This window comes from Sparus aurata, chromosome 19, assembly GCF_900880675.1.
Source record: "Sparus aurata chromosome 19, fSpaAur1.1, whole genome shotgun sequence".
Taxonomy (NCBI): Eukaryota; Metazoa; Chordata; class Actinopteri; order Spariformes; family Sparidae; genus Sparus; species Sparus aurata.
In genome coordinates this window covers 29,476,368-29,497,167 of record NC_044205.1, presented here as the reverse complement: position 1 = coordinate 29,497,167, position 20,800 = coordinate 29,476,368, and the positions used below count along the sequence as shown (strand labels likewise).

Genomic DNA, 20,800 nt, shown 5'->3' with positions numbered 1-20,800 from the left:
AGGAATACCAAAAAATAAACATTTGTCTTAAGACCAGTCTGCATTGTCTAAATAAAATAAAAATAAAAAACGTCTTACACCAGTCTGAGGTATAACAAAAAGCAGTCTACATTTTTTTTGGCATTGTCCATTGTAATGGGAATGGTGACGTTTGGTCTGTCAATCTTCCACTGTGATACAGCTGCCTGTTGTATTTCCAACAGAAGACTTTTCAGCTGAATTTAGCACTGAGCAGACAGGAAGTCAATCTACAAAACAACAATATGACCTCTGGTTACTTTTCATGATCCATGATCCGTTCGGATCAATGTCTTCACTTTGGCACACACGTGATCAGCGGATTGATTTATGAGAAAAAAAAAGTTGTGTGCATGTTCAATCCACACACTTGTTAAGCGCAGTGTGGTCATGGCGAGTGGAGGAACGGAGGAGCTTGAATGCCCCGCGTCATTTAAATGGGAGCATTTTGGCTTACCTGTCAAATATGAAATGATGAAGGAAAGAGGTTAGTGGATAAAACTGTGATGGTGTGTAGGCACAAGAAAGCCATATGACAGTGGAAAAACATCAAGCATGGCCATGCATTTGAAGCGACATCACCCCGGTTTTTCACTGACAGGAGTGAGAACGAACGAAGGCTGCTCAACAACCACTTATCACCGCGGCATTTGTCTCATCTTTTTTGTTTCTTTTTTTTTGCTGATCCAAAAAATGATCCAATCCGTGACTCTGATCCGCGAAACGATCCGAACCATGAGTTTTTTGATCCGTTGCACCCCTAGTGTTGACACCAGCACACAAATCTCAAAAAAGAGACAAACACAAGGTCTTCTACTAATCCTTCGGTTTCGATTCAGAACCGTTACACCCCTTTTTCTTACTGTCTTTCTTTGGGTAATGGAGGCTTCAGAAATGTCTCCAAAGTTGAGATTTTAATCCACATTTTGTACACAGTTTCTTTTTTTAATGCGTCTTTAACAGTATTGGTCAAGTTACTTGGAAATAGTAATTAGTTACTGACAACTGATTACTTCTCCAAGAAAGTAATCCAGTTACTTTACTGATTACTTATTTTCAAAAGTAATTAGTTACTTTACAAAGTTGCTTAAAATGTTATGTCATCATGTTAAAAACATGATGCACAACCTGAATACGCAATAAAGCAATAGACCTTTTGTGGCAGCAGGAAATAAATGGACAACAGTCAGACATGAGATAAACAAACCCAGTGTGAGCCAATATTACAGTAGCACCAGCTCCCAAAGGGCTCTGCATCACTACCCACCTCTTCTAGTAGGGCTGGGTATTGTTAAGAACCTCACGATTCGATTTTGATTCTTTAGGTCGCAATTCGATTCAATATCAATTCGATTCAATATTGATTTAAATGCTCCGATATGGATTCAGTAATAAGCAGTAATAAACAAATAATTCATTAGAGTACCTGTTGATAATTTTCATATTCAAAAAAGTAATCTAAATTATAAATCTTTCCTCCAGGAAGCTCTAGTTGTAAACAAAGGCACACGATGTGTTAAGTTATAAAATAGTGCAACCATAGTTAAGCTGAGAAAGTGCCATTGTTTCTGGGATTGCATGGTACATTTTTGTCTGACATAAAGAGACATAACCGCGGTCCCTCCGCCCTCCGGCTAGACGCAAGGGGTAACAAGTTGACACTGACCCCCCTCTCTTCCCGGAGGAGAGTGCTACTCGCGGGCGCATGGTGCAGCGGCCAGGTTGAGACCGGCTGCGCTGGGAGTTTACGTTACAGTCTGCGAAAGAGCGGTGCATCAGACATCGGCTACTCGCCTCCGCAGCTCCGACGGTCTTTCCGCGGAGCATCACCCTCCGACCCTCAAGCGAGATCGCGGACGAGGCGCTTCCAGCTGCTGGAGGCGGGGACCGAGAGGCGTCCGGCGAGGGACAGCCGCTGCAATCAGCCCTGCATACGTCATTGTCACTCACGAGACAGTCTCCAAAAAAATCACGGTTAAGTAACGCAGTAACGTAGCCTGCTTGCGGGAAAGTAACGGTAATCTAATTACTGTTTTTGCAATTGTAATCCCTTACTTTACTCGCTACTTGAAAAAAGTAATCGGATTACATCATAATGCTCATCAGTGGTCTTTACCGGTTCAGTTCAGTGGAGGATTTTATCATCACCGAGTTTAGAGAAGAAGTGAAGCTGTTACACACCTGAACTCCACTTTACAAAAACTGTCACTGATACAATTATAATTACAGCTCAGTATCAGCAAGGACTTGATTCAATATGTGTCACGATACATTGTGATACGATGCACATTGTGATATATTGCACTTCACCACAAAGTTAGTGAAAATGTAAAAACAGATCTGAACTACAAGTTGCTGTGTACAGTCACATTAGCCTCATTCACACGGCCCTGTCAGTGCAGGAATCATGCAGCGATTCTCTGTCTGTGTGACAGTTTCACTGCGGCTCTGATCCGCCTCCGGGGGTAGAATCAGAACCACAGAGGCGAGCCGGGTTTGGATCAGGGCAACTTATATGAGGGAAGAAATGCTGCAGTTATACGTGGAAATGCTTCTGTCATCCAGTCTGTCCTACTGACTCTGATCACATTTCTGCATGAAAATGAATTTTGGTGATTATGTGACGCGATTCAGAGCAAAAAACATGAAATTAAAGTGCATTAAGTTCTTTTGTGTCATTGAACTTACGTAGAAGTCTTCATGAATTGTACAAGTATTCTGACTGTGTCCCTAAACACACAGTAAACATCTTCAGTAAATAAAGTGCTTGTATTAATTTCTTGGGTCACTGTATGAACAGTGTCCTGCTACACCTACAGGAAGTGTTTGGCTTTCACAGCCCGTTTCAAACAAGAATAGTTAGTTTGTTCATTTAGCACTGATTAAACTATTAATGCAAAATAAATCATTAAATGAATTTACTGGTAGATAAAAAGCAGAGTGACACCAAAGTTGTGTTAAACACATGCGAGCACATAACTGAGATAAAAACATACAAGTGCAGTTACAACTTAGTGATTTTACAGTTAATCAAGATCATGTTAAAATAGAGTTAAACAAACAAATCACAGCATCTTGGTAATTAGAATATGACACTTTACATCACAGCTGTTTGATGGACACTTTTGTCTAAAGCCTCAGATTTCTGTTCATCATGTTGCTGGGTTTGGGTTTGACATGTGGACAGGAGGTGCTCAGTTTTAAACCACAGACCTGCTGATCAGTGACTGACCAGCTCAGACTCAACAACTGACCAGCTGATCACAGCCACTCGTGTTCATTTGCTTTGTGATTAAACATGCAGCGTCTATTTTTATGATGAAGAATTTTTGTAGTTTAAGTTTTATCTTTGTCATCACAGATTTGTTAAGTGTGGACTCTCAGAGATTCACTGTGAAGTCGTGGCCTCAGCTCTGAGGTCCAACCCCTCCCATCTGAGAGAGCTGGACCTGAGTCACAACAAGCTGCAGGATTCAGGAGTGAAGCAGCTGTGTTCTGGACTGAAGAGTCCAAACTGTAAACTGGAGGTTCTGAGGTCAGTTCATGTCTTTTTCTCTTATACACTGTATATCTACCCGATTTAAATCTCTCACAGAAATTTAGAATTTCCTTCAGTTCTCTTGTTTTCTGTGTTTATCTGAGCACAAATCACGCAGCTCTTTTGAAAGATTTGTCAGTCTGAACATTTGATTCAGAATTCAGTCTGAACTCAAACTGGGTTGGTGTTAGTACGGAAACTGAAGGATTTATCTGTTATTGTGCTGCGAAATGAAATAAATATCTAAATTCTTGGGACACATCTACGTATGAAAAGTTAAAAGAAAATGTCTTTTTCTACATAACCTTCAGGACACAGTGTAAGTTCTACATTTATACATAAAGCCAGTCTCTGTCACACACACACACACACACACGGAGGATACAAACACACTCTTACACTTACAGGAGCACACAGAGACTGTAAAGATTATTTCCTAATGCAGCTGTTTGAAGCATCATATCTGATCTGTCACCAACAATTAATGATGCCTCCATTCAGACAGGATGTCACTTTGTGAACAGGAGCATAAATTATACGCTATATCTGTACAGTAAGGTAGGATTAAGAGATGGAGCGTCTTACTTTACTGAGTAAAGTTTAGAAGATGATTTAGGATGAAGCTTAGAGTCAGTCAGCTGCGTGTTGATGGAGTTGATGATGATGATGATAAAAGTCTGAATGTGTGAGCAGAGAGTGAGTGCTGGAACAGCTGTTTGTAACGTGATGCATTTACTTAAATACTGTATTTGCTTAATACTACACACACACACACACACACACACACATAAATGTATATTTTTATCATCGCCATTTTAGAATTCTACAATTCTGTCTTCGTATTTTTATGAAATGACACGTGTTTGTTATGAATTAGAAACAGAAAAGAATCAAACAACAAAAATAACATTATGTCTGATTTGATAATTGATCCAGACCTGTGATTTTTATCTCCATCATTTATTCTTTATTCAGATTGGAGAGATGCAGTTTGTCAGAGATCAGCTGTGCTTCTCTGGCCTCAGCTCTGAACTCCAACCCCTCCCATCTGAGAGAGCTGCAGCTGAGTGACAACAAGCTGCAGGATTCAGGAGTGAAGCTGCTGTGTGATTTTCTACAGAGTCCAAACTGTAGACTGGAGACTCTGAGGTCAGTTCACTGAATCTGTTACTGTTGTAGATCTTATATGTTTAATTAACAATTGAACCATATTTATGTTCTAACGTTTATAACCTGAACAGAATATGAACTAATATTTGTTTAAGTAGTTGAGTAGCTGAAGTACAAATATTTCTTTAGTTTCCATTAGTTTTATTGTTTTCAGGAAAATATCTGATCATTGATAATGATCCTACAGAACACACAGATCAAAGCATATATTTATAATATGTCGAAGAGAAAATGTTCTGTTTTCTCCTCTAATAACAGACCTGACTGAGATCAGCAGCTTGTTATTAATCTGTGTTGACATGAACATCTGTATGAATGGTGTGCTGACATGTGGATGATGTCTGTAGAAGACTGATGATGATCCACAATAACACAATGACAAAGTCTCTCTACTCATTTTAGAGAAAAGCTCATTGATGAGGACACAGTAATGTTGAGCTACACATTTAAAACCTGAACACATCTGACTGGATTATAAATTGATTATTTTATTCTTTATTCAGATTGTGGAGCTGCAGTTTGTCAGAGATCAGCTGTGCTTCTCTGGCCTCAGCTCTGAAGTCCAACCCCTCCCATCTGAGAGAACTGGACCTGAGAGACAACAAGCTGCAGGATTCAGACATGAAGCTGCTGTGTGATCTGAAGGAGAGTCCAGACTGTAGACTGGAGACCCTGAGGTCAGTATAAGGCTAGCGTTATGCCATGCTGTTTTAAGATAGTATTGTACCAAACACGGGGAGGTTAATGTGGTACTCTCATGGAGTGTACCTCAAATTCCACCATCCACTGTGTGAGCACCCCAACCAATCAGTTGGAGTTGTTCATTCAGTAACAAGGATAAGAACCCTCTCAACCAAGTCGACAGAGGTACCTCCGCAAGAAATTGAGCCTTGGTTTTCTGCTATGGTTGGCAAGAACAGTACTTCTTCTGACAGGTAGTTGCAAAAGTTGCAATATAGGTACATCTAAAAAAATCATGAAAAAGTTCAATATTTTCTGGCACTTATTTCAGAAAGTGAAAACCATACATTATATAGATTCATTACACATAGAGTGAAATATTTCAAGCCTTTATTTCTTGCAATTTTGATGATTATGGCTTACAGATGATGAAAACCTAAAATTCAGTGTCTCAGAAAATTGTGATATTACATAAAATTAATAAAAAAAGGACATTTAAAAAAGAAATGTCAGGCTTTAGAAAAGTATGTTTATTTCTTTGCACTAAATACTTGGTTGGGCCTCCTTTTGCATGAATATCTGCATCAATGCAGCGTGGCATGGAGGTAATCACCCTGTGGCACTGCTCAGGTGTAACGGAAGCCCAGGTTGCTTTGATAGCAGCCTTCAGGTCATCTGCATTGTTGGTTGTCATCTTTCTTTTGACAATACCTCATAAATTCTCTATAGGGCTCAGGTCAGTCGAATTTGCTGGCCAATCAAGCACAGTAACACCATGGTCATGGAACCAGCCTTTGGTGCATTTAGCAGTTTGGGCAGGTGCCAAGTCCTGCTGGAAAATGAAACCAGCATCTCCATAAAACTTGTCAGCAAAAGGAAGCATGAAGTGTTCTCAAATGTCCTATAAGACGGCTGCATTGACTGTGGACTTCAGAAAACGCAGTAGACGAACACCAGCAGATGACCTGGCTCCCCAAATCATCACTGACTGTGGAAACTTCACACTGGACTTCAGGCAACGTGGATTTGGTGCCTCTCCACTCTTCCTCCAGACTCTGGGACCTTGATTTCCAAATGACATGCAAAATTTACTTTCATATGAAAAGAGGACTTTGGATCTGCTGGTGTTGGTCCACTGTGTTATCTGAAGTCCACAGTCAACGCAGTCTTCTACCAGGACATTTTAGAGCACTTCATGCTTCCTTCTGTATTCACGAGTTAGCGATTATTATTACTAATAATTTATAAGGGAAGTGATCAAGAGTCATAATAAATGAAGCACCAGCTGCACTTGTCTGCATAAGCATTGGCTAACTGGGCTAATCAATAATAATAGTGTTGGTAGTTTTCACTCAATTAAGTCGCTAAGCTAGATCTTCATTAATTTATGATATGCTATTCTGTGTTTTTATAGTCTGTTTTGTGTCTTCCAGGTCCAAGAACGGCAAGAAAGAAAATTCTACAGTGGACAGGGTCTCAGCAGAGGAGAGGCTGTTCCTTGTTAGGCCAGAGTTTGTAAAGCGAGTGTCTGAACCTGTTCTGAGCCAGCTCCTGGATAAACTTCTTTTGGGTAAAGTTATAACAGATTGTGAACTGCAGTCAATCAGAAGTGTCAGAGTCCCAGCAGATAAAGCACGAGACGTGATCGACATAGTGCGAGGAAAGGGAAGCAAAGCCAGCTCAGTCCTGATCGCTGCTCTCTGTGAGGTGGATCCTTTCCTCTACGAACAGCTGAAGTTAAGCTGAAGCTAAATCAAGAAAGTGTGATGATAATTCTTTATAACAGCTGGCTGTTGTTCAGTTTCACATGATGTATTTAAATGTAGGGATGTTCCGATCCAAACTTTTGGGATCGGGATTGGGCGATCTGGGCATTTTTCCGCTGATCGGAATCGGCAATTTTGATCGTGGACCCAAGCCCGATTTTTTTTCTAAGTTTATTTTTTCACGTCAGAGCATAAGTTGTGGCTAAATGCAGAGGTGCAGATAACATTACTCTGGTAAACCAGTGGATAAAATGTCTGCAGTGTGGAAATAACTTAAATTAGAAAGCGAAAGCAGTCCAATGGCGACATAACATCTGTTATACGGCCATTTCGCGGAGCTGCATTTAATACTCATTTGATAAAGCTTAAAAAAAACTAACACTCAAAGAACTCAATGTGTTCACTCAAGCAGTACAGGCAAAGACACCAAAGCAGCAAACAGTCGCGGATACTTTCAAAAGGACAGCAGAAATATCCTCAAGACAGTGACATTGCCACAAATATTACAAAGAAGGTAATTGAATTAATTGCTCTGGATAACCAGCTCATCTCCGTTGTACATGATCAGGGTTTTACTTGTAACCTGGGGTTTTTGAATCCCTGGTATGTCCTACTATCTCCGCATTACATTACATTGACTTCACTCTCGAGTTACAACGTGCCGGTGTCTGCGCACTAGTTTGGTGGGTCTCATACAACAGAGCACGTAAAACAGACTGTCGAGGAGATGCTGAACGCTGTGAAATAGACGAGCATTGCATCCGCGTCATTTTATGTGATGTGAGGAACGTAAGGAATCTGTAAAAAGCAGTGGATGATATGGGGGTGCCAAGCGTGAGCTGCGTCTCACACACTTCAGCTGTTGTACACGAGGGTCTGCTGTCACAGTGCAGTGTCATAGCATATGCAGAATAAGAAAGAGCCATATGAAAGTATATACTTTGTTTCAAAAAAATAAAAAACCCTATTAAGGAACAGCTTGGATGCAGGTACTTTTTTTCTTAATGCAACTGTATTATCCAGGAAAATATTAGTTAAGGCTGAGTATCGGATTGGGACTTGGTATCGGCAGATACTAAATATTAAAGGACTCGGATTGGGGTAAAAAGAACCTGATCGGGACATCCCTATTTAAATGTTTAAATGAGACGTTCTACTGGTTCTGATGAGTGTTCTCTGACAGTGTGTGACTGTAATCGGAGAAAAAAGGCACAAACAAACCACTATTTTTTCTCAGGGAAACATTTGTTCTTTTGTACATAGCTGTGTGAATGTATCATGGTTACATGCAGTTTCTTTGACAAAACAAGGTGTTATGACCCTGGGGGGTCTTGTATTCTTGTTTGCATTTTTCTGTGTTGTTTTTCTTCTTCCCTGTCAAGAGGAGGTGCTGTGTTTCCTGTTTCTATTTCTGTCCAAAGGTACCAGTGCAGGTGGAGGCTTCTGATTGGTGGAATCCAACTGACTGGGACATTCAAAAGTGGAGCCTGCAGCAGACCTGTCTCTCTCTCTCACTCACATCGCTGACTTGATTTTGTGATTATTGCAGACTTGATGCTTGTTGTTGTTGCAGAGATGTTGTATCTCTTTTGTAAATATTGCTAATTATATTATTCAGTCCAGTTTATTAGGGGTGAGTAGCCTTTTTCTTTGTGCACCTTTTTCTCCTGTTTTTGGTTAGTGAGTGAGGTAAGAAAACCTGTATTTTTTTGTTGACTTTTGTTTTGGTTTTAGGGAAGTGAGTTTTAAAACCCAGCTTGTTTTGTTTATTGTTTTAGGTATTGCTCACCCTGAAGTCTATTTTGATTTGGGTAAATAAATTCCCCTTTTCTTTTGGACTGCATCCATTTGTTTTTGGTGGTTTATTCTTGGGCGTGGGAAACACAGAGAGATCACTATGTTATGAACCGGTATACCCTAGGCCGGGGCATAACACAAGGTCAGTAGAAGAACTGAAACCAGTCAACTCATGTGGACAGGTCTTCATGTCAGTCTGCATCAGCTCAGGTGAATTCTTGTCTTATCACATCATTCCAGTGGTTTTCTATCCAACTGTACTGCTTCTAAAATTCACAGTGTGTTCTGTCTGAACACAAAAAGTTCACACTGTATGGCACATCATTGTGGAAAAGAAGAGGGGAAAAAGTGTCAGCAGGTCAGAATAGTTCTTTGTGTCAACCACTAGATGGAAGCAGAACTTCATTGATGGACAAAGAGGTACAGCTGTGATATGATGGTATAATAGGCCTTCTGCAGCAACTCTCTCTTAATGTCTCTCATATTTTTATTACTTTTTTGTCAAGAGAATAAATAAGAGAAGTCTGTTGCATGTGGCCATGACATCACTCACTCAGACATTCATTCAATCACTGTGCTGTGCCTAAACCCCCATATCTTTCCTTCCTCATCAGGCTGACACACCTGCAGCAGATCCAAAATCGCTACCGCCCAATTACCAGCCTGCTATATAAGCCAGCAAGTTCAGTTGCTCGAGAGACACAGACCCAGCAACACCTTTTTTTTTTTTTTTTTTTAACAATATTTTTTATTGAAGTTTTAAGTGCATATCAAACTTTAAGTCGAATGTACAAACATTTTCATTTATATCCCCTTGAACAGCTACTCATTCACACAGACAAAGAAAAGAATAAATAAAATGGACAGTGACAGCAGACATCAAACTAATGGAGTAAAAAAATAAAATAAGTGAATGAATCTAGACTGTTTTCTTAAAGCTGACTTCTGTTGTTTGGAATCTCAGTGAAATCATTTAATTACATTGAAATTAAATGTGTCCTTTGTGTGCAGAAGACGTGCAACAACTTCACATATTTTAATCCAGTTTCATGTTTAGTTAGCTGTACTTTTTCCTCCACTTGAGGATTTGACGCCGTCCTCTCGTCCCCACAGATATCGTCCATGAGAGGGTCGTCCACCTGATTCTGCTGCATGAAGACGTGTCGCTGCAGTATTTTATCCCCGCGGTGGCGTAGACGCTCTGCAGACAGCATGACATGTTTCTTCTCTCTCAGTTTTGGGTAGGGGTGGGCGGATTGATCCAAATATCGATAGTATCGATACCAAGGTGAGTATTGTTATCGGATCGATACTAGCGTGATGAGATCGATATTTTTGTTGTAGTTTCTCTTCTATAAATTCAGCAAATCACTCGTATTTCTTCACAGAGTTTGTTTGAGCGCAGCGCTCCTCTTCACTTCTCTCCCTCCGCTCACTCAGGTCCACTGTAACTGGAACTCAAAAATATATACTTATAATGATATAGAGCCTACCTCAAACATGAAGTTTGAATATGGCAGAATATAATAACCCCTTTGTGTATCTGTTGAAGGAACATCAGTATTTCTATTTAGGCTACATGCAGATAGGTTATAGATTTGATTAAGTTACATATAATTTTCTTATTTGGCTAAAATCTTTGTCCTGTGTTTTATCGTTTTCATAATCATGGTCAACTAGTTAAAGGAAAAAGTACTAAATCACTCAATGATCAGGAATTTTTAAGTAAAAAGTATCAGTATCGGTATTGGTATCGGCAATACTGGCCCTGTAATTACTTGGTATCAGATCGATCCAAAATTTGCAGTATCGCCCACCCCTAGTTTTGGGAACTGAAAAATGGGCGTGTGAACGTGTTTCAGGCGTTTCTCCACGCGGCAGAGATTGTTGTCCGGCACAGAACCCACGAGACAAAACTGGATGTTCTGTCTCACGTTTTAATGAGACTGAGGACGACTGAGGAAGACTTGACCCACAGACATTTGGTATTAATAAGGACACGGTGGTAAATGTTCATTTATCACGGAGGAAGACGAGGAAAAGTATCATTTGGAACATGTTGTATGTTATTTATGTGAGAATGTTTTGTTGCATTAAAAGTGTTGCTGGCATTTAGTTTGGTTCTATTGTTTTGGTGTCACGTCCACTCAACACAGAGGATGTGAGTTCAATTTCATCTGTGCTGCTCAAAGCCTCCAAAAACACAGTGATGTGTGCAGGGTAATTTGTGTGAACTGACCTTTTAATTGGACATTAAAGAAGTAAAAACACAGTCTAGTTTAAACTGCACGGTGCTTAATAATGATCAGGACATATTGGAGCCTGGATCCTAATAATGAATCATAAGGAAACACCTGAGGTCAACAAACAGGAAGTGAGATCAGCACTTTATTGGTTTGTTCTGGTCAGGTGATCACAGTATAAATGTATCTGCTGTGAGTTTCATCGTTATTAAATACCTGCAGGTGTTTATAGATGAAGTAGGGAAATTGAGACAAATTATGACCCTTCCAAACGATGATGCTTTTATTTCACTGGGTAAAATCTGGTCTAAGGTTTTTTTCATATTTGTGGTTTTCTGGCATTTGGTTTGTTGCTTGATCCATAATAACGTGGTTTAGAAGAAACAGAAGGATAAAAGTATTGCTAGGTAACACAGAAGAATTCCAAAATAAGTTTTCGCAGCAACCCTTGGGGACCCCAACTTGAGTTTTTTAAAGTTTAAGCATAAATTATTTGTCCCAAATTATAAAACATTGTTGGAAGGGATCATAAAATTACAAATATTACTGTCACCTGGTGGGTGGAGGATGGAACAAAATGTAGTTTGGATCAGACACCAAGTAATACAGGTCAATATCACTGATATTTATACTTTTTGTTATATGAAAAAACAAAAAACTGGAGTTTTTCAAGGTAAATAACAGAAGTGTTGGGCTCTCTGAGGATCACCTCTGTGAAATACCAAAACTAAAAAGGTCTGTGGTCTCTGAGAGACATGAAAAGGTTCATATACTGATAATATATTCCTCCTCTCTTCTTCTCTGCTGCAGCTCCGTCTGCTGTTTGGATCAATACAGAACTTCTGCTCTGATTAAAAGCTGATCTGTGTCAGCAGCAAACACACAGACACAGTCACGTGATCGGTGATGACGGAGGTGTTGTGTGAAAACTGGGCGGGAATAACGAAACTGAAAGTAAAAACAGATTTAATTTTGTTGGACAGAGCCGAGGGACCTGACGCAGGGTGAGTGCTCATACAACATTTTATTATTTTACTGTTATTCAGTTATTTCCATGTCGACTGAAGGAATAAAACACGAGACTGTCTGCTGTTATTGACCTCGTCATCACCATAAACACATATAAACACACAGACGCCTCACTGAGCAGGTTGGCCCGCTGCTGCGATACGTCGACGTCGCCGCCATCTTGGATGTGGCAGCTCCGCCCCGTGAAGTGATACAAGTCAATGGAGTGAACTTTATAAAGCTCTTTCTACAAAGTGCTGTAAGTTAATGTGTCTCATTTACACATTCACACACGTACAGATATATTCAGGAAACAGAGAGGAAACAAAAACAACATCTGTAACGTTCTCTGATGATTATAAACGTTAACTATTCCTCATATGTTCAGTATACAGGTCGGCACCAAACTATTTTATAATGTTTTTATGAGTGTTTATGTAACACAGTTAAAAATGTACTTCATCAAGTCTTTTTTCCAATTTGTATTTGTCAGTTTTACAGCCTCTTTAATAGCCTCCACTCAGTCTTCACACAGCTGGTGAATAAGAACCCTCTTTTGGATAATTTGGGTGAATTTGGAGCTCCTCAGTAATTCTATAATCTTGGCTATAGCTCTGCATCTAGAACCTACAGATAATTACCAATATATAGTTTTTATATCAATACTAACGCACAGCTAAGACTGTTATGTATTATTACAAAAGATGTGATGCTTTTATTCTGGAGTTTGTCAGGAAGTGTGATTGTAGCTGCTGGAGAAGTAACTCCATAAATTTGACATTATCATTATTATTTCATTGGGTTTCTCTCACTTCTCAATTGTGTTCCTCCTCCTCTTCTTTCTCAGACGTCATCCTGTTTGCATGTCTCAATCCCTAAAAGACATCTTGAAGAGAGGAGAGAGGAGGCGTGCCGAGGGAGCTACGAGCGAGGATGAACAGGTGTGTCATTTGTGAAGCCTGTCAGCATCTATGACATATGAAATACATGAAACACAGATGGAGTATACAAACACCGACTCTGCTTCCTTCCATAAAATGTATTAGTTATTTAAGATGATTATATTTTATATACCTTTCATTGTAAAACACCTCATCTATAACAAAGCAATGGACAGATTTAATTGTTGTCACATTTTAAATGAGTTAATTTTACTGTTTTATCTAAAACAGGTCGTGTTATTGTAAAACTGAACAAAAGAATTAGAACTTACTGTACTTAATCTTCTGATCCTCCCCTAAAGAACACTACTTCCACTTTACATCTGTCACTGTTCATGAGGAAGAACAAAATGCATTTTAAAAATAAGTTGACAGACACACACTGCGTACGTTTTAATGTGAAGTGTTTGTATTGTTTTGTAAATTAATTTAGTTGAAGGCTTCTGTTGTAGTTACACAGTTGTACATGTCAGGACTGAAAGAGTGGAACTCACAGAAATGCTGCCCAGTGTCGAGGTCAGTTATTTTAAAGGGTTTATAAAGTCTGACTTGGAGCTGATTGAAGAAGCACTAATATGAAGTCTAACAAGTTTAGTTTGGGGAGCTCTGGGCTCAGCAGATTAATTAGATTTGTATGGTTCCCAGTTCTGGGCAGAAACAAACTTAAAGACATAAAGTCATAAACTAATGTCATATACAATTAAATGTCCTTATAAAATGGACTTTGGACTTTTTCTATGTTAAACATTTACTTTGATCACCTGATTGGAATGACTCCATTTTGTAGAAACGATTTCTGAGCACTTGGTTCTGTCCACAGACTTGAGACAGTATGGGATTTTTGACAATTGCTTTGTTGAACTTGGACTGTGAAGTTCCAGGTTGAGGACCATCAGGACACTGTGTAAGTTTTACATTGTTGTTATTATATTTTCCCTGTCAGAGGGCCACTTCAGTCCCCTTGTGGACTGTAGACGTGCAGATATCCTGGTTGTTATCTGATCTATCAGGGCGTTCAGGGCGGTCAGAAAACTTAAGACAAGAAAGCTCTTAAATTGAATTCCCACTCGCATATTGAGCTGTAAGTGATGTAAAGTTGGAAGAAAGTTTAAATGTCGATTATCAAAACTATTTCTGTCTGTAGTTTTTGGAGCGGCTGACTGTCGCTAGGTAGATTTTAATGCTGAGTGGGTTAGGCATGAATTGTTGACACTGCTGTGCGTACTGTCGACAGTTGAGGAAGTAGAAGGAAGACAGACGACAACGACAGGAGGAGAACATAAAGGAGTGAAGGAAAATATGAGAAGCTAACAGAGTTACAGGTTTGGATGAACACACTCATTCACAGAAACCAGTTGGTGTGTTTTGTTTGGATGTTTGTTAGCTACCGTGTTGAAAATGTGCGTGATGAAACTGATCTTTCCTTCCACAGCATTTCCTCTAGATTCCCTTAAAGATGACAGTCAGAATGGAGAGCAGCTGCAGTCAAAAACTGGAGTCAGTCTTCAGTCTTTGAGTCACATTCATCATTCTGATTTAGAGAATGTACATGGATTTGATCAAACTGAGATATATTCCAAAAAACATGTACCGACTTCATTATACTGTGTGTGTGTGTGTGTGTGTCTCTAGTGTTACTGGTTGACCTCTCAGACTTGATAAGATGAGTGATTTGGAGGAAGAAGAGGATCGATCAGAGTCTCCAGGATCGAGCCGTCTGTCTCTGAAGAGTGACCGGTCCAAAAGGGAGCCTCCAGTCTTCAGTAATGAACCCTCTGATAGGAAGTAAGAGACAGTTTTTACTGTATGTTGACCTGAAAACTAGCACATTTCTGATCATCTACTTTACAACACTTTCCTAAATATTTACCAATATTTATTCCTTTTATTAACTAAATATTGATTAAATATATGAAAATGTATCTGACACACTGGAATAACAGCAGCAGTTACTTATTACTTAAGTCATTTCCTGACTGCTGATCAGCAACACTCTTGACCGCATATTGTTTGATAATGTACATAATTTTGTGCCCAAACGTAAAGGATTGAAGCTGTTGCTAAAGTGGAACAGTGATTTTTGACTACATTAGTACCTGGGAGTCAATTGTCATCCTCCAGCTTTGCTTCTATGGTTATAAAAGCAGCGTGGCTCCTTTGAGGGATAGGACCGTGTTAAAATGTGTTGTTGAATGAGAAAAAAGACAGATAGATGGTGGCTGAGCTCAGAGCAGACAGATGTTGTGGATCAGAGTAGATTGAAAGTGTTTCAGTGAAGTTGTCTAGTGGCAGTAAATATATAGTTCAGGTTACAGTTTGACAAGTTTGGTTAAACTCTGCAGCTCCTCAATACACGAGAAGAACTTTAATACTATCAGGGTGAGGAGGACAAAACATAGCTGAGAAAAGAACGTGTCACGAGTTTGATCAGCTTTATTTGAGATGATATGGATCCATTGAAATATGGATCAGTGCTGTTCCCCTTCTTTCTGTTGGTTGAGCATCAAATCATCCTCAGTCGTGTAGTCTACATGTAGAAACTCTTGACTCTTAAGAAAATGTTTCCAGCTGCAGATAAAATGTTGAGAACATGCAGATGGAGAAATGAACACAATGATGTGTCATGTTAATGTTACCTCTGTACATCTGAAAGTGCTATATGTAAAATATCTTCTGTTGTTTCCACAGACAGAGAGCAGAGTCTCCAGTTTCGAGCTGTCTGTCTCTGAAGAATAATGAACCTGGACCCTCAGACACAAAGTAAGAGACTGTCTCTCCTGATAACTGACCTGAAAATGATTCAGCTTCTAAATGTTTTTTGTATGATAGACATTTGATTTTGTTATGACAACAGTGTCTTTATTAATCAGTCAGTACAGATGTCCTGATGAATCAGTTTAAACCCTGATCCGTTCCTGACTCCTTATATTTACCTAAATGTTGATTTAATATGTGTCTGACACACTGAAATAACAGCAGTAGATACTAAATTTGTGTTTAACTTGCAACATGAACCAAGTGCAGGTTCAAGGTTCAGATTTATTGTCATGCAACATTACAGAATTGCACAATGAAATGCAGCTGTTGCCTCCATGTTTCACACAGAAAATATATAAAGAGATTATTAAACATGTTAATGAGACTGGAAATAAAAAATGAAATAGAAAAAGTACATACAAATAGAACTAAAGAAAGATGAGACGGAAAACTAAATCATGTTAGCATTGAATATGTACATCACAGTACATGTGCATTCACATGTACATGTGTTTATTTGAACATATGTACTCAAGTAAACGTACAATCTGAAGGTCCTGATTCAAAACTATTAAATCTCTCAACTTGAATTATTGGAGCGATATGAATCAAGTTGTAATTGGAAGAATGTGACGTGACGCGATCAGCTGGTCTCACTTTGTTCACCTTGTTGGAACGACTCTCAGTCTACTTGTATTTCCAAATGCTGCACTGTGGACTCGTCAGTGCTGCAACACTAGAGGAGAACAGTAAAGAAAGGCATCAGAGGTCATGAAGGACCTCAGTAGAGTTCATGAAGTAATCCAGTAATGAACCTGGACCGTCAGACAGAAACAGTCATCAGAGATGGTTTCCACTTTAAGCTAACCTGATGAAGATTCACTGTTTCATGTTTTCCTGTTCAAAGGCTCAAAATATGTAAAGAAAGGATGGAAACATGCAGTTTTCACTGCAGCTGAGAACTGAAACACTGAAATATCTCTCAGGTGGCTTTAAATACAGAAGCTGACAGTATGTTAAGTTTTTCATTGTGACACTTTAATCTACTTTATCTAAGATGCTCCATCTTCTGCCACTAATGTTGAGTTGAAAGCAGTACAGCTGTGAAAAGATCAATCATGAGGATGAAGTTGCTGAGATGTGAATAATCTTTGTGCAGACTAATTCTTTAGCTTTAGCTCAAATATCAGACTGTAAGTACTGATCCTCATCCCAGAGTCTGCTGGATTAATTGCAGTGTCCATTTAAACTCTTTATTATTATTGAACCTGCGTATGAAATCTACTTACTAGCAGCTGATAATGTGTTGTTGTGTGTGAGCTTCACCGCTCCCTGCTCATTTCAAGGATAGAAGGCAAGGCTGCTTTTCTGCAACCTTTTTATTTGGGCACAGGCAGCAAAACTCTGATCAACATGAAACAAAATCAACTACAAAGGAACAGCCGTCGCTCCGACGGCTGAGTGTCGCCTGTAAATCTTGCCTCTGTTGCCTGTCTCCGCTCCGGCCCTCTCCCTGGACCCAGCCTAGTGCCAAGAGACAAGAACCAGGTTACAAACATGCTTATAAAGCTGACTGATTACCTGATTCTGTCCAGCTGTCGGCGCCTCAACCACACCCCACTGCCACATACCCCCACCGCCCAACTTAGGCTGGGATCCCACCGGCCGCAAGCCCACTTCCCTCCCCCCTCCTCAGTGGAGCGAGAGAGAAAGTCAGCCACGACCATGCGGTTACCCGGCCTATGGATCACCTTGAACCTGAAAGGCTGTAACACCAGATACCAGCGAGTGATCCACGCGTTGGCATCTTTCATGCGGTGGAGCCATTGGAGCGGGGCATGGTCTGACCAGAGGGTGAATGAGCGCCCCAGGAGGTAGTAGCCGAGGGCACCGATCGCCCACCATATGGCGAGGCACTCCTTTTCCACCGTACTGTAGTTCAGCTCCCGCTGAGCCAGCTTTCGGCTAATGTACAGTACAGGGCAGTCAACCCCCTCCACCTCCTGGGACAAAACAGCCCACTGTTCGAGGCATTGGTCTGCAGGATGAAAGGGAGAGAAAAGTTAGGAGTGTATAAGAGTGGCTTCCCACAGAGGGCTTGCTTTACCCTCTCAAACGGCAGCTGACACAGCTCCGTCCACTGGAGCAGATTTGAGGCACCCTTTCGGGTCAGGTCGGTTAGGGGGCTGGTCAGCTCTGAGAAGGCCGGAATGAACCTCCTATAGTAACCGGCCAGCCCCAGAAACCTCCTGACCTCTTTTTTTGTCTGGGGCATTTGGCAGGCTGTAACCGCTGTGGTCTTTTGTACCTGTGGCTGCACCTGCCTGCCCCCCAAGTGGTACCCCAAATACTGTACCTCCCTCCGTCCAACTCCACACTTCTTCGGATTGGGCGTGAGTCCCGCCTTCCTCAGGGACTCGAGCACTGCTCCCACCTGCTGCATATGCTGCTCCCAGGTCTCACTGTGAATGATTACGTCATCCAAGTAGGCCGCAGCATATGCAGAGTGAGGCCACAGTACCCGGTCCATGAGGCGCTGAAATTAGAGATGCACTGATCGATCGGCAACCGATCGCAATCGGCCAATAATGTCGGTTTTGATCGGAGTTCTCAAAATAGATCACATCAGGCCGATCAGATGACATTTAAGTATGAAGACAGTGCATTAACTGCATGCAGGGAGGGAATTTCATGGCCACCGTTGCCCCGCACTTTGGCCTTGATGCCCCGTGAAAAAAAAACTCATCCTACGGCCACAGTGGCCTCTGTGCCCCTGGCCCGGTCAGCGTAGCGAGCATGCCTTTAATTACAGCCACCTGAGTGCACAGTAGTCACTCACAGTAACTTCAGTGAGTCCGCAGTTTGCGCAGGTGGAGTCTCATCATCACGATGATCTCACGTGAAAGCCTCTCATACAGCAGCAGCGTCTCAAAACAGAAGTACGAAACTTACAGCACAGGTGCGAAAGCGAGCGCAGCCGGTTTTGACATGATACGTAACTGACTTATGTGGTAGGATTTAGTCCGTGCCCAGCCGATCCAGGCATTGGCATTGAATTTGGACACCTCGTTGACCCTGCGATAGTCCACACAAAACCGTATTGACCCATCGGACTTAAGGTCCAGCACAATGGGGCAACACCAGTCACTGCTGGACTCTTCTATTACTCCCATCTTCAACATGGCCTGAAGCTCCGCCCGAACAATTTTCCTCTTGTGTTCTGGCAGCCGATAAGGTCGTGAACGCACTGTCACGCCTGGGGGTGTTCCTATGTGGTGGTGTATGAGGCTTGTGCGTCCTGGCAGGGTAATGAACACATCAGCAAAACGCTGCTGCAACGAGGCCACATCTGCTCTCTGGCTTTGCGAGAGATGGTCATCAATGGGGACCGGAGTGGACTGGTTCGAATTAGCCACCTCCGGTCCCAAATCATCTCTCTCGATCACCGTGGTAGCCAGAGAAACAGCTGTCACCTCCCTCCAGGCTTTAAGGAGGTTGAGGTGGTAAATCAGCGTTGCCCAACTCCTGTCAGAACGCACAGCCTCATAGTCAACATCCCCCACTTGCCGTGTGACCGCAAAGGGCCCTTGCCACTTGGCGAGCAATTTGGAGCTAGATGACGGTAGCAATACAAGCACTTTATCTCCCGATGAAAACTGTCTAAGTTTTGCCCCTCTGTTGTACAGACGCTGTTGACATTCCTGGGCCTGGAACAAATTCTCCCGTGATAACTGACCCAGTGAATGGAGTTTTGCTCACAGGTCTAGGACGTGCTGCACCTCGTTTTTGCTGCTGCTTGGACCCGTCTCCCAGTTTTCCTTAACCAGGTCCAAGACACCCCGTGGTTTTCTGCAGAACAGGAGTTCAAAGGGAGAAAATCCCGTGGAGGTCTCGGGAACCTCCCGCACTGCAAACAACAGAGGCTCCAACCATTTATCCCAATTACGGCTATCCTCGTGCACGAACTTACAAATCATGTTCTTTAGTGTCTTGTTAAACCGCTTCACCAGGCCGTCGGTCTGGGGATGGTACACACTAGTCCGGATTGAGCGGACGCCCAGTAATTCATATAGCTCGCGTAGTGTACGTGACATAAACGATGTGCCCTGATCAGTCAAGACCTCTTTGGTGATCCCAACTTAGGAGATGACTTGAAACAGTGCCTGTGCAACACTCTTTGCAGAGATATTGTGCAGGGGCACTGCTTTGTTGCATAGTCCACTAGGACGAACACAAAGCGATATCCCCGTGCACTCCGGTCTAATGGCCCGATGAGGTCCATGGCAATTCTATCAAAAGGGACCTCAATCAGTGATAATGGGCACAACGGCGCTTTTGGGGTGGCCGGAGGATTGACTAACTGACATGTGCGGCAGGACGCACACCATCGACTTACGTCTGCCCGAATGCCCGTCCAGTAAAATCGGGCCATGATCCAGTGCAGTGTTTTATTATAACCTAGGCCCGCCATGGGGTTGTGATGTGAAATTATTTCCCGACGGCTTTTTGGTACCAACAACTGGTTGAGTTCTTCTCCTGTCCGAGCGCCACGATTCGCTCTGTATAATCTGTCCCTAACGACAAAAAAATAGAGGGGAGTGAGTGCTGTGTTAAGCCTGGTTTATGCTTCTGCGTCGCGGCGACGGCGTAGCTACGTCGTCGATCCTACGCCGTCATTGAGCATTCTGAAGTCATTGAGCATTCTGAAGTTCTGCGCCCTGGGCAGCCGAACGCTGCAGCAGCTCCCGCAGGAGAGCACAATCTTCCCTCTGGGATGCCGCGATATCAGCCAGGGCCCTGGACTGCTGCTGCTGGAGTGTGGTGGTGCTCTCCTGCATCGCATCGAGGTGCTGGAGGGCGAGTGACAGCGGAGTATGTCCT

At 41.7% G+C, this 20,800-nt stretch overlaps 1 long non-coding RNA gene across 1 annotated transcript; it reads left to right on the top strand.

The window, feature by feature from the left end:
• The first annotated feature begins 12,048 nt into the window (after positions 1-12,048).
• LOC115570011 (uncharacterized) lies at positions 12,049-14,469 on the top strand. The gene is made up of 5 exons (XR_003981671.1): positions 12,049-12,217; positions 12,348-12,480; positions 13,069-13,162; positions 13,983-14,066; positions 14,397-14,469. It is a non-coding gene; the product is annotated as an uncharacterized LOC115570011 (long non-coding RNA).
• Positions 14,470-20,800: the final 6,331 nt, after the last annotated feature.